This window comes from Copadichromis virginalis, linkage group LG15 (genome assembly GCF_057382275.1).
Source record: "Copadichromis virginalis isolate Kocher_CV1m ecotype Utaka linkage group LG15, C_Virginalis_male_GT1.1, whole genome shotgun sequence".
Classification (NCBI taxonomy): Eukaryota; Metazoa; Chordata; class Actinopteri; order Cichliformes; family Cichlidae; genus Copadichromis; species Copadichromis virginalis.
Window position 1 is genome coordinate 30,316,250 of NC_140632.1, and position 14,927 is coordinate 30,331,176.

Consider the following 14,927-nt stretch of genomic DNA (forward strand, 5'->3'; position numbering starts at 1 on the left):
AATGTCACCTCGTCAATCTTAATGGATAGCTGTAGGAGGATGGAGAGTCGGCGATTGGACGCTAGTTTTATCACAGAGCCTCCTAATCAAAGTCAGTAACAATCTTCACCTGTCTTTCATGTGCTCGAAGATTTCTGTACCTATAAATCTCAGTTCATGCATCCCTGCCTCTAGCTTACAAGTAAGATTGGTCAGTATTGAAAGCAGCTCACTCTTCTTACCCAATTTAGTATATTCCTAAATAAATAAATAAAAAACATCTAATTGTTTCCTTAAAGGAAAAAATCTATAAATATAAGACTATTGGAATGGAACATAAGAAAGAATGAGCAATAAATCTTGTCTCTCCTTGGAAAACAAAATCCTGATCAGGCCTTAAGCTCTGGCCTGTTACATGAAAATATATATTCACTTCCTGTTTCTTTTTAAACCCTAGTTTCCTTCTGTCTTTTGCCTCCAGTGACTGCAGAAAAGAATTTAATTTATTCACTTGTGAAAAGAGAATATTAAATAAGGAGTGTAGGATTCCCCTCCTTCTTCCCATGATCCATGATCTACAGCAGGGGTGGGGAACTCCAGGCCTCGAGAGCCGGTGTCCTGCAGGTTTTCGATGTGTCCTTGATCCAACACAGCTGATTCAAATGACTAAATTGCCTCCTCAACATGGCTTGAAGTTCTCCAGAGGCCTGGTAATGAACTAATCATTTGACCCAGGGTGATATCTAAAACCTGCAGGACACCGGGCCCTTGAGCTCTAGAGTTCCCCACCCCTGATCTACAGCAGCAAGTGGATCACAGATCATAGGAAGGAATATGAGTCTTCTATCAATCGATAATGTCCCTGATAAACAGGATACTGTGACACAGATAGACAGAACCACATCATGAACCATTATAGCCAACGACTAAGAAAAACTGCTGAGGATATTTAACTTTTCTAGGAGAATAATCTCTTGCAGTTTCAACGTGTCTCCCAGCATCACCTTCACACCCGATTTGATGTGAATTTTCCTCATCTGCTTAGACAGAGTGTCAAAAAACTTGTTGAGCACATTCATGTTGCCTAGGGGAAGAACCATTTTCACTTTGAACTGATAATGACCTTTCCACTGGTATTCTACCCCAGGACAAGTTTACACTGTCAGTCTTATTTTCATGCTTTTGTTGTTTCTGCTGTTCAGATACCAGGGTGCTTTGATACTGCCTGTCTTGTATCTCACTGAGGGTTGGATTCTGACAGATTACTGTTAGGTTTATACCTATCACTGTTCATGGATATGAAAAGTTAAAACTGACCAAACTGATCCGTGAGACTTGAAAGTGACAGTGAAGTGACTGTCTGAGCTCTAGAACAATGGACATTACAAAATTCACTTTCTTTCCTTAAGATCAGGGATGCCCAACTCGAGGCCTTAAGGACTGGTGTCCTGCAGGTTTTAGATACCACCCTGGGTCAACACACCTGAATCAAATGATTAGTTCATTACCAGGCCTCTAGAAAACTTCAAGACATGTTAAGGAGGTAATTTAGCTATTTAAATCAGCTGTGTTGGATCAAGAACACATCTAAAACTTGCAGGAGACGGGCCCTTGAAGCCTGCAGTTGGACAACCTCTGCTTAAGATGCTCTACCAGGCACGTACTGTGTCCGTGTTCAGTTGCAGCTTGTTTGCTGGTCTCTCTTCCTTCAGTTCTGCCTTCAGTAAGCAAAAATCATGCTCTTTTGGGATGAGATCAGGTCAATGAGTTGGTCATTGAAGTATATCCCATTTCTTTGTCAGTAGCCCTTAACAATGACACACCTCCTTTAACATCTCCTTAACTTCTCCTTCAAAACCAAAGAAGAAAACTGTCTATTGTGGTCTTTCAGGCCTTTTGGCGCTCTTGCCAGTACTTTTGAGAATGTATTAGATGGTTGATATTCCCAGTCAAAAATTTCTACTATTGGTCTGACGGTTGTTGTTGGTGTTGCGTTCCCACATAGCAGACAGGTCTGGCCCGGATGTAGTGTCAAGCCAGCACTGCTGGCTGACTTCTGGCATGGTACGTGTGTTATGTCATCCAAATAGGGGCCAGGCCTGGCATAGATGGCACTGTTTATGTGATGGCATGCCACAGCTGGCCCGATTGTAGTTTGGTTTATGTGGCCCAGGCTCATAGAAAACAGGTCTGGCCCAGATCCGGCATTAAGCCTTCTGACTGACTGGTGTCATGGCAGGGTGTATGTCAACCAGATGTGGGCCAGGTCTGGCAATGATGACACTGTTTATGTTCCGATTTTCCTATTTCAGTTAAAAGACCCAAATACCATGTTGCAATACTATACTGCTATGGGCCAACATTTCAAACGCAGGTTTGACAGGTTTGTGAGTGTACACTTTTTCCAAAACGTAGTGAGGGTTTACTCATGTGTACCACCGGGTGGCTGTAACTCAGGAGGTAGAGCAGGTCATCTACTGATTGGAAGGTTAGTGGTTCGATTCCTGGCTCCTCCAGTCTGCATGTCAAGAGTATGAATGTAGTTAGGAAGCGCCCAGTTTAGAGAAAGTGTGTGAATTTGGCATGTTGTATAGAGCACTTTGAGTAATCCGGGAGAGTAGGAAAGACCTAAGAATCAGTTAATTCAGTGTCTAAACAGAGTTTTGTCATGTTACTTTTGTACTATTATGTTCCGGCACATGTTGTTATTACATTGCTTGACACACATTAGGCTGACATCTGGGGCCAGAGCTGAAACTGTTCTGTGCCAGCACAGGGCCGTCATTCTTTGTGGTATGTGTGCCATGTGTAAGCACATTGTGTGGGCCAGATCCGGGCCATACCAATTTTGCTATGTGGGTTGATGTTGGTTTTTCAGAGTATGACCTCCTTCATTTGCATCAACATCTCTTTAGACCTTATGTATAAAATACCTGTAGTCCCCCAAACAGTTAAATACTTTTATTATATCTTTTTAACTACGGCTGCAAGTCTGCATCTAAATTAAGTCTTGACTGTTTTAAAATCCAAAAACTGTACCTCGCTAATGACATCAAATCAATTTGGGAAGATATTCCTGTGATAAAGATAGTTGCACCTTCCTAAGCTTTTTTTTTTACTGTTAAAGGGGATTTCTTCCTCTCTACTGTCACACGGGCTTCCTCACAGGGGATCATATCATTAATTTCACCCTAATATTGCTGGGCCTTTACCTTACAATAGAAAGTGCCTTAAGAAGACTGTTGTAAACAGTTGTTTTATAAATAAAATGGAATATTCAATCTATGCTTTCGCAATCATGTGGATGCTACATCGGTCCACCGTTATAAGGAGAGAGCTTCCAAGTGCTACCCTCTCCTGGGCTTGACTCTTTGTTGATGCCAGAACAGTGACTAACCATTTAGAACAGGTGCCTCATGCTGACTGACACACTGTGACTATTCTCTTTCAACATAATTATAGACCAGTCCCTCAGATGGCACCAAAGTGCAGACAGAGGCCGAAATGCCTGTCAAGACAATCAGAGGTTGTCACAGCAAGTGGAGGTGTAGAACAGAGACCAGTCTTACTGTAATATTGGTTTGCGTTTAACATCTTCGGCAAAGATATGCCTTTCAAACAAAGTGTTCTGTTTTACTCTTTGTTCTTTCTGTATTGTATTGTATTGTATTGTGTATTATTCATATTAATCAGAATCAGAAATACATTATTAATTCCAAAGGAAATTTTATGCTGTATAATGCCAGATATTATACAAAACACGAAGTGTGGACATCTTCGTTATGTAAGGATGAAAATCAGGAGTGGACAATACCCTTTTCATCCTCTGGCTGAACTTGAGCTGACCTATGCTAAAGCTATGAAACCAGCAGACAGAGTGAATAGAAGGCTATGCATGAAGAAGCAGTGCACCAGCACACTCTGTCAGGGGACGCTGTAATGATCAGTGACAGGACGCAGGGAAGGCAGGGAAGGCTAGGCGACAACAGCAGCAACACTACGCTCAGTGCGAGCCTGTAGAGCATCTCTAATCGTACGCTCCCAGCAGAAGCCAACATCAACTGCTGTGTATTCCGACCCTCTACATAACCCACACTTGGCAGAGGCAGAATCAGATTTTATAGAAGGGAAACCGATGTATTGATCCCTCTGAGCTGGATGGAAAGCTGTTCCTGCTGTTAAACGCTAATCTATGGAGGAAGGATGATGACAGATCAGGTCTATATTCCAGAATGGATGGCTTAGCATTACAGCTGGTCACACAGAGCTCGATGCTTTTGACACATTTTTGCTTCTGATTAAAGGCAGATAAAGAGCGATGACACAGAGAAAAATAGACTTGTAAATGCACCCAATGATGCACACACAGAGCATCTCTCAACATTAATATGCAATATGAAAGCACTATGAAGGCCCTGCTGTCACTCAGAGTGGTAGCAGAAGATACAGACAGTGTAAAGTCAGAGGATTGTTCTTCTATTCTACTTCACTCTGCTGGGATAGAAGCAGCCCTGGCACCTCTTAATTGTTTAGGTTACCTTTATGTTAAATATGTTAAAAGATCCTTTACATTTGAACTTTGCAGGCCGAGTGGGTGAAATAACGTTAATTTATTAAATTAAAGCAATTTTAATCATAGAAATCACATCACTGTTTTAAGATAAACACATGTTTATTGTTGTAGTCATTAAAAAAATGAGAAAAATAACTTTTATAAATAATGGATAACCATAGCTTATGTGTTAGCCAGCTAGCAACAGCAATGAAAAACTTTACAAAACTGAATCTGCCACCAGGTATAAGTATCTCGTGGAAAAATGGTATATTGCCCAACACCAACATGAAGAAAAAGGCACTTACATTGGGCCTTTTTAGCTATATGTTGCTTTCCCCGTGTAGCTGAAATAGCAAACTATGGGATTCCTACTGAGCAGAAGAAAATGGTTGTCTATTTCCACTGGGTACTTTTTTATGCAGTAACTTTTTAATCTATTGGATGTTTATTGCAGTCAGCTGGTAATATATCCGATAGTATATCAGGTGCAAATGTCAGAAATGGGTTTTCCTCGAAGGAACTCGGAAACAGGGTGAGGAGCTCAGTCACTCAAGGGATTCAATTTCAATTTTATTTATATAACGCCAAATCACAACAACAGTCGCCTCAAGGCGCTTTATATTGTAAGGTAGACCCTACAATAATACATACAGAGAAATGTATTATGATATGGTACTACAAGGTCATTGAGATAAGATGGAGCCTGATTATTTAAGACCTTGTATGTGAGGAGCAGGATTTTGAATTCAATTCTGGATTTAACAGGGAGCCAATGAAGGGAAGCCAAAACAGGAGAACTATGCTCTCTCTTTCTGGTCCCTGTCAGTACTCTTGCTGCAGCATTTTGGATTAGCTGAAGGCTTTTCAGGGAGTTTTTAGGACTTCCTGAATATAATGAATTACAGTCGTCCAGCCTAGAAGTAATAAATGCATGAACTAGCTTTTCAGCGTCACTCTGAGAGAGATTTTTATTTCTAATTCTAGAGATGTTGCGCAAATGGAAGAAAGCAGTCTTACATATTTGTTTAATATGTGCATTGAAGGACATATCCTGGACAAAAATCACTCCAAGGTTCCTTACAGTGTTACTGGAGGCCAAGGTAATGCCATACAGAGTAAGAATCTGGTTAGATACCATATTTCTAAGATTTTCGGGGCCGAGTACAGTAACCTCAGTTTTATCTGAATGCTCAGAGACAAGTTGCTGTTCCTCTCCGTTGAAAGGAAAGTCTAGGTTGGTTGGGTATTTGGATAGAAGGCCTCCTAGAAACCTCCTCGCTGAGGTGTTTGGGATTATCAACCATTTAGGAACCCCCGGGCAGACAGAGGACACACTGTCCCTGTGATGACTTGGGAATGCCTAGGTATCCCTCCCACAAGAGCTATAAGCTCTGGCCAGCGACAGGGTGGTTTGGACTGCTGCACCTGTGACCAAACCTGAAATAAGCCATAGAAAGTGGATGGGTGAAAGGTTGGTGGTTGAACAGCTGTTAATTTCATTCAGGTTTAACGATCAATGTCTCATTTACCAGCTGTTCAAAAAAACTGCCAATTATTTTCATGCAGGCACGCTGCCTCTGGCCAGACGTTTGATGCCAGACGTTTGGTAGCTGACAGTTTTTGATGCTCCAGACAGACATAACAAGGCTCGTGGTGACAAATGAAAGAAAAAAAAAGTCTTTGTAACGTGTCAGTTAAAAATGAGCTTCAACAAGATCTTCAGTTCTCCTTGTTATGATTACTTTTTTTTATCCTATTCCGAGAGTACCTTCACTTCTTTGAACGATATTCCCTCATTAGGTATTTTATTGTTATCGAGCAGCCATGAAACTTTGTTTATGTTAAAAATATTTTTAGGCCACAATGCAATTATTCTGCTTTTCTTAAAACTCAAATCAATTAGACCAATCACTGATGCAATCGGATTGCTGGTTCCATGCTGAATGTACTCTGCGTTCCTCCAAAGACAGCCCTGTTTGTCTGGGGCCTTCCTCCATAGCCTGCTGCAGTGGGCCAGGCTCATCACTGACTGCTGTCTTTGAACTGAAGCCCCTTTCATCTCTTTCTTTTCCACTTCCTTCCCTCCTTTTCACACTGCCCTCTCCACTGATTAATTATTCCTCCTCCACAGAAAAAAAAAAAGTCACCTGCTTGCCATAGGGGCTGTTTTGCTGTTTATTCCCTGCAGTCTCTCTTCTCCTCACCCAGAGTGAAGCAGGAGCTGCTATAGAGGTGCCTAATCACTGCCCACCACCAACACAAGGCACTTCTGCAAAATGTCTCTAAAATTTGTTTATTCAACGCAAATTATTTGCCTTTAAAATGAATCTTTACAAGAAAGCAATACAGTTCTCCACGTCCTTGCATGCTACACATCAGACTAAGCACCCCTTCTATATTTCATCCTTATTCAACATGAAATCAATAAACTCTTGGTGAAAATCCAATTACAGAGCAGAACATGACCAGTAGTGGAGTTGGATCTATAATTAGTTAACGCAAAAGGCTATTCATTGGATGGTCAAAATTCATTAGGCTCTTTAATTGGAGCCAAAGACCTAAAGCACCTAAAGATGTGAAGAGCATCATTAAAGGAGTTAAAGGAATGAATATAGATTAACTCGGTGTGAAATATGATTCCTGTTAAAGAAAAGATGGGGGGATAAAGGAGGGCACTGGGGGCTTTGACCAGAGGCACAACCAACCGTGCACTTGGGTAAATAATTCATTGGATGGCTGTGCAGGCCTGAAGGTATGTCACTGTGTTTGGAGGCATCCATTGAAGGCAGCGCTCCCTGACTGCATTCATATTTGATGGGGAGGTGATGGATTGAGGTTCATTAAAATCAGGAGAGGAGGGAGAAGGCTCTGAGTGGTTGAAGTAGATGGAGCTGGAGGACACAATGTTACATTAACCCCTGAGGGAAGGCTTTTTCCTTCCCCTTGAATACTGAAGGGCTTAGGTCAGATCCTAGTGAAACTGTCTAGACTAATGATTGAGAAGAAAGGAAAGTGGTGACTTCTCCAGAGCAAGAATGCGAGCTCCTGTACTTACTCAGTTTAAGGGAGAACAACAAGGAGTAGTCACTCTCTTTTAATGATGACTTATGAAGGAGTTGATAAAGGTAAAAGTGCCCACGACACAACACTCAAGGAACTGGAGTTACCTCCAAGAATGACTGAACTATTACTTTTATTTCTCTTATTTCATATTCCACACATAATTTATATAGGACGGGGATGTAAGCATTCAATAAGTAGAGCCAAACCTTGTGTTCTTTCTATTAGCCAATAAGGGGCAACTAGTTACAAAAAAGAAGTCATTCTTGAATAAAAGTCAGTCTCATTTAATTTATAACCTCACTATTCCCATTTTACTAATGAATTAGGATCTCAATCGCTACTTTTATACTCTTCTTTAATACTACTGAAGGTCATTATGGATTTTATAATACGATTTAGAGTCAGCTGGATAATCATGATAAAGCAGGGTATGATTTAGTGTGTGGCAACTTTGCTATTGTCAAACTGTAGAGGAGTGCACAGCACTTTCCCATTGATCTCTCACTCGTTACTTCTAGCATCAAAACATGAAGATGGCAACGGCCTAATTAGAAATATCAGGCTATAAAATAATTGTCATTTATATACGGTGTACATATTTAACATAATATAAGCTCATACTTAAAGCTGACTCTGACTGCAATCGCACCCTAATATTTCCTGCCTGCTGTGGTTAAATAAAGGCAAAAAGATGCTCAGGAGAGTTAGTGTAAACTCTCTAATCTGACCTACAGTTTATATAGAAATTGCACAGCCAGCAACAATAAAAGTCAAATTAAAGTGCGTTTGCATGAGCTATTTTTCTGCCCCCTGTTAAAAACATCAGTTCATGCGCATTAATACAGCGTGCAATTTCATGCAAATTCATTTTTAAGCTCCCTTGACAATGCTGACCTTTGAGGGAACACAGAGACCCAGAAAGTCTAAAATGTAGGAGGTGTCCGTGACAGCTATCTGACACCGCCCACAAGTAATATGAAGTCCCAACACGAAGCTGCTTGCACCACCTTTTTCTGCAGCTTGCACAGGTTGGTCACTGATCATTCAACCAAATGTTTAGTTTCTCACTGTTGTAGAACAGACGACACATCACAAAATAACTGTCCACTTCACATCATCTGTGCCCTGAATCAGAGAGACATAGAATCAGAGGTGGGCATGGAGTAATAATGCAGAAGAAAAGGATTACGGGGCCTGGAAGGAGGGCATGAAGCAAAGGAGGAAGAACGGTGGCTCAACCACTGGAGGAAGATGGGGGAGGCAAGTGTGAGACGGAGCTGAAGTGAAGGAGTGAGTCGACAGGGGGGTGGAAAAGAAGGTGGTGAGTGCTGAAATGAATAGACAGAAAGAGAGGAAAATATACGTGGGTGCAGGGGCTTGACAAAGGAGCAGGCTAATGATGGGCTCGGGCTGTCACATGCTGCGCCCGTCTCTGCTGGGGGAAAGCCTTGTCTCTGCCCTCGCAGCGTGCCGTCCCACCGCTGTCATGCAGCGCCCTGTGGAGGGAGGATGTCTGTGCTGGTCAAGGTCAGTCGCTCACACACAGACAGATGGAAGGATGTACTCCCAGGCCTCACTCCATCGCTTCCTGTCTGATTTATTGATATGTACACCAACTATAAGAGTACACCCCTAAACCTGCTTCTCACTAAAGCTGCAGATTACCAAATGCAACCTATCGGGCATAAACATGTGAGCAGCCTCCCGATTTAAGAAGCCAGGTCACTACACTTGAATCAACAGTTCAACCATAATATTTACGCAGCCTTAGTGTCCAGTCACTCTGCTTTTACTCTGCACAAGACTGTGTGAAGCTGTGAAACACTGTTCACTGACGAGGATCTAAGAATAGCCCGGCTGAATGCTCGGCAACCTTAGAGAGTTTATCAGTTATTTAACAGCCGCAATACTGTGTGGGGTTACTGAAAAGGTCCGGTTAAGAAAAATAAATTAGCCATTGCATAGCAAGAATTTGCTCTTGTAAATGCAGCGACCCCAAAATTGCCAGAATCAAAATAAATCAGTGAAGGAAAACTCAATCAGTATTTGTTTTTTTAAATGTATTGCACCAAAAATCATTTTTTAGTTGATATTCTTTCAGTTGGTAATGATTTCATTCCTGAAAACCTCACACTAATTATTTCAATTTAATTTGCTTCTGTATTAACTTACCTATATATTAATTATCCTGTATGTATATACATTAAATTATGAATAATTGAGTTGTTTTTTTTTTTAAATTGTGTATTTATTCCATAATTTACTTATGGCTTTTGTTTTTTTTTTAAAATTATGTCAACTTTGCATTCTAGTCTTTATATTTGCTTTTATTTGATCTGGATCGTCAGTAAAATAATAATCTAACCTTGCTAAAGAACATTTGTTTAATAGGAGTAAAAAAAATGGAATTAATCCCATTCTAATTTGACAATCAATATGATGGACTTAAAAATCACCATGTCTGTGTGGCTTGGAGCTTGGTAGTCCTTATTCAGCTGTGGGTTCACTGAGGTCACCTGCCACATCACAGAGGAATCAATGCTGACACAACAGCACTGCTGCAGCATCTGCGGTCCTTTCCTCCCCCAGCTGCTTAGAGGGTGGCCTCTGCCAGGCTGACCAAACCATTTCACACAGAGCAGGCTCCGTTTTCTAAGGAACCAGGGTAGCAAAGGAAAAATACACACAAGTGACCAAAGACACTTCAGCTGGTCGGGTTTCAAAAGGAACACGTGGAGAAAGCTACTTTTAGCTGGCAATGACTCGGTTATGACTACAGGCCCTGATTAACGACCCAGGAACAAAGCAAGGCAGGATATGTGAAAATATATTTTCACTTGGCATGTGCAGCTGCTACTAGCTTCCCCATTTAAAGAGGTAAACTCTCCATTTTGCCCTTAAGTAAGTAGTCATGCAGCGGTTTGGCTTCAGTTTATTTTAAAGAGGTTGGGTGGAGCAGAGTCTGGAAAGCAAAGGGCTTCATAATCGTGTGCTCAGCAGCACTTTGTCTCTGCAGGAGGTCTTCCAGAGGATGCCCCAACCCCCCTTCATTAAAAATCTGACTATCTTGTGAGCTCCTCAGCCTGAACAGGATAACGCCATAGAGGATAAAATGCACTGCTTCGTGGTTCATTTCAGGGTGCAGTATCTCCGCTCTGGTTGGGATTATGAGCTGTGAGCTGTCAAAGCAAGAATAAGCCTTCCTCCTGCCTCTGCTGGGAGAGAGCTGAGACGCAACATGTTTGTCTGCATCCCTTCCTGGTGGGTGAGCGTAGATCACAACAACACAGGTCTCAACTGCATCTCTCCCAGCACTCTCCACATTGTGGAAAAAGGTACATGTCTCTGTCCTCCCTACTCCTGTCAGCATAACCCAGGCTGGGTGGAGCACGCCGTGACACCATTGTGTCAGGGCGGCTCAGCGTCAGAAGCACCGACAGTGATGAAGAGCTGGGAGAAGATGACAGTCGACACCTTGTGATCCTCCAGGGTGGAGACAGAACTCTTAGACTTTGTTAGAAAACGATTATTTTGCTCCAGACATACTGTGTCTTCAGGTAGGAGCTGAACCTACAAACCCTGAACAGCAACTTTAACAGCAAGTGATTCATCCACTGATCTGTGGATCGCAAGAAAAATCTTGGGTTTTTGTTCCTATTAACCAGGTATATAGGTGTGTAATTTATGTATTTTAGAGAATATGAATGTGTAAAATCCCTTATTTAATTACAACCCTATAATTTATTCATCTCAATAGTCGTAGGTGCTCATTCACGACACTGCATCTTATATGTGTTTTTATGGTTCAGTAATAAAATCTGTTCCAGATGCTCTGTGTTATGTGCTCCTTGTGGTCTGCCTCTGCTTTATTGAACAAGAAAGAAAAAGTTCATGAACCTTCATTAAATGGCATACAAGGTTACAAACATCCCAGCCGCAGGCTCAGAAACACAGGGAGCTGCTTGATGTGAACCCTGCAGACGTGCTGACAGCTGACCTTCTGTTAATAATGCAGCTGTGTCCAGGACTTGACCTGGCAGCCCCCCCACTCTTCCCCTGAGCCCTGAATGAATCAACACCAACACGAGATGCTACGTCTGCTCTCCTCATTGAAATATTCCTCGGCTGCTTGGAGGAAACTGTCAATTAGCTTTCGGTTTTATTCAAGTGCTTTGCTTCAACTGAGCAAGGTAGAAAACCTAACATGTAAATTAGAGATGGACCGATCCGATATTACGTATCGGTATCGGTCCGATACTGACCTTAATTACTGGATCGGATATCGGAGAAAAATAAAAAATGTAATCCGATCCATTAAATATCACGAAAGCACCTCACAAAACTTGCAACACGCCATAACTCGCCTCAGAACGTTAGCACGTCGGAGCAGTATGCATCACGTGATAGAGCGGCTGTGGCATGCGGGACCTGTCGGTGGTTTTGCATTTGGAGCTTCGCTAGCAACCTGGCATTTCATCTCCGACAAAGTTATCCCCGAGAGAAGTAAAGCAAGTGTGTAAGTCCATCTCTGAATGTTTGTAAAGCATTCCTGCGTTAAGCTTAACAAGCGACTGCCTCTCCTGCTGCTACTTCAATCATGAAACTGCTTAACGATCAGCTGATCGGCTTTTCTGTCGCGAGTCCGTCTCTCTTGTTTGTTTTTGGCCCACTTTGCACCAGAAAGAGGAAACCAGCGGCTGAACAACAGCAGCACGTTTAAGCTTGATCAGCTGTTGTTAGAATGTATTTATTATTACTTTCTACTCCAGGATCTTTTTCTACGTAGCTGACACTGGTAACTGTGCAGGGGCGGATCTAGCAAAGTTTAGCCAGGGGGGCCGATAGGGCATGAACAGGGAAAAGGGGGCACAAAGACATACTTTTCTTTCTTATTCTCATTTAAAATGTCTAGCTTTTAATAAATAATTATCTGACACCCAAAGTTTTAATTTGATGTAAAATGAATAGAAGTCAATTACTGTATATAGTGACTATTAAGTCTAATATATATACCCTAGTAAGCTATAGTACTTTTTCCTTTGGGAAGGTACCATCTGTGCAGTCTGCAATTTTGTTGAAGAAAGATGTTGAATCTATTTAATATTTCTTGAAAAATAATTGATTTCTGTGCATTTTTTTTCACACTGCATCAAATTAAGGTTGATTACGTCGATTAAGCATCATGAGGTGGAGCGTGAGGGGTGGTTCCCTATTTTTTATTTATTTATTTTTGTTGTTGCTGGGAGTTGGAACCCTATTAGTTAGGTTGCTTAATATTTATGCTAAGTACTCTTTAAAATACCAGAATAGGGAGGATGGTGTAGGTTTAAGTTTATTAGATTGATCAGTATTGCTGAACTATGAATTTATTTATTTTTTGCATACAGGTATAACAGAATAGCTTTAGTGTAGTTGTTGTTTTAAACTTGAGTAAACTTAAACTTAAACTTAAAGTTCTTTTATTGGTTTTTAAATGTCTTAATGGTCTTGGGCCTTCTTATCTCTCAGATCTGCTTTTACCATACGAACCCTCGCGGACCCTGAGGTCCTCTGGTACTGGCCTTTTGATTGTCCCTAAAGTCAGGACACATACTCACGGAGAGGCAGCTTTTCAGTGGTATGGTCCTCGTCTGTGGAACAGCCTGCCGGAGGAGCTCAGGGCCGCAGAGAACGTACATGTTTTTAAGAACAGGCTCAAGACCCACCTTTTTAATTTAGCTTTTACTTAGCGTTTATTTATTTTTTATGCTTATTTATTCTATCCTGTTATTCTATTATTAATTTAGGATTTACCTAATATTTCTTGATTTTATTCTTATTCATTTTTTAATCTTCTTACTCTATTTATATTTATATTTATATTGTATCCTGTTCTTATTTATTTTATCATTTTACCCTGTATACATCGTATTGCGTCATATCTCCAGTGTTTCCTCGGAGGGCGCTCTCTGCACCGGGGCTGTTATTGACCGTGGCTGCTGGGTCTCTGGGGTCCTCTCAGCCTGGTTGGGGGGCTCCTTTGCCTCCCTCCGGCTGTGTGCCCAGCCCGGAGGCTGCGGTCTGTGACCGGCTCCCGGTGCAGACGGCTCTCTGTTATAATGTTTCCTCACTTGGCTCATGCGAGCCCAGCCCAATTTTTACTCTTTAAGTGTGCGCGTGTGTATATGTGTGTGTGGGTGTGGGTGGGGGGATATATGTGTATTGAGAGTGTGGGAAGTGAGTTGGAGGGTGGGGTGGGCTGCTTTTAACTATGTAAAGCACTTTGTGCTACATTTTTTCTGTATGAAAAGTGCTTTATAAATAAAGATTGATTGATTGATATGAACTTATACAAAATGCAGCAAGATGTAAATATGTGTTTCAGCTTTACTTTCCTCCCATAAGAGTTCATCTGGTAAAGAAAACAACTGTGAAAATGAAAAACATCCAAAAATCCTGACTCCTTAATAAGTCACAGTTCCTCATTCACTTCACAAATGTCACTGTGATTTTGTCACCTCAGACATATTTTTGTGATCATGTGATAGGACTGAGCCATGTATATGTATGTATATATATATATATATATATATATATATATATATATATATATATATAACACCCAGCACGCCCCTGCAGGCGGTTTATCCTTCAAGCTCGGGTCCTCTACCAGAGGCCTGGGAGCTTGAGGGTCCTGCGCAGTATCTTAGCTGTTCCCAGGACTGCGCTCTTCTGGACAGAGATCTCCGATGTTGTTCCCGGGATCTGCTGGAGCCACTCGCCTAGCTTGGGAGTCACCGCACCTAGTGCTCCGATTACCACGGGGACCACTGACGGCACCCTGGCGACAAGTGGGCTACTGGAACAAGAAGGCATCGGTGGGCAAGAGACGAAAACAGGGCGTTGTTGGAATGAATAGGATATATGTGTGTATATATATATATATATATATATATATATTAGGGGTGCAACGATATTCGTATCGATATTGAACCGTTCGATACAGTGCTTTCGGTTCGGTACGCATATGTATTGAACAATACAAAATTTTTAATTTATTTTATCAACTTTCCTTCTGACGATGCTGTCTGTGTTGAGCGCTCAGTGAATCTGCGTTCGACTACTCCGCCTAGGCTGCACTGTCGAGCGCAGATCCACTGAGCGCTCAACACAGACAGCATAGTCAGAAGGAAGAGCGCAGGGCAAGCTAGCAAGACAGAAGTTAAGCTCTCCTTGCAACATGGACCTCCCCCACCCTCATTCAGATCTGGTGTTTGGAATTATTTTGGTTTTCATGTGACGTATGACCCTGAAGGTAAGCGAGTCATGGACTAAAGTAAAACAGTATGTT

General features: G+C 41.7%; 1 protein-coding gene across 4 annotated transcripts in view; it reads right to left on the minus strand.

Annotated features, from left to right (window-relative positions):
- Window positions 1-14,927, minus strand: part of fynb (FYN proto-oncogene, Src family tyrosine kinase b) — an 88,725-nt gene that overhangs the window by 35,036 nt on the left and 38,762 nt on the right. The window lies entirely within an intron of this gene.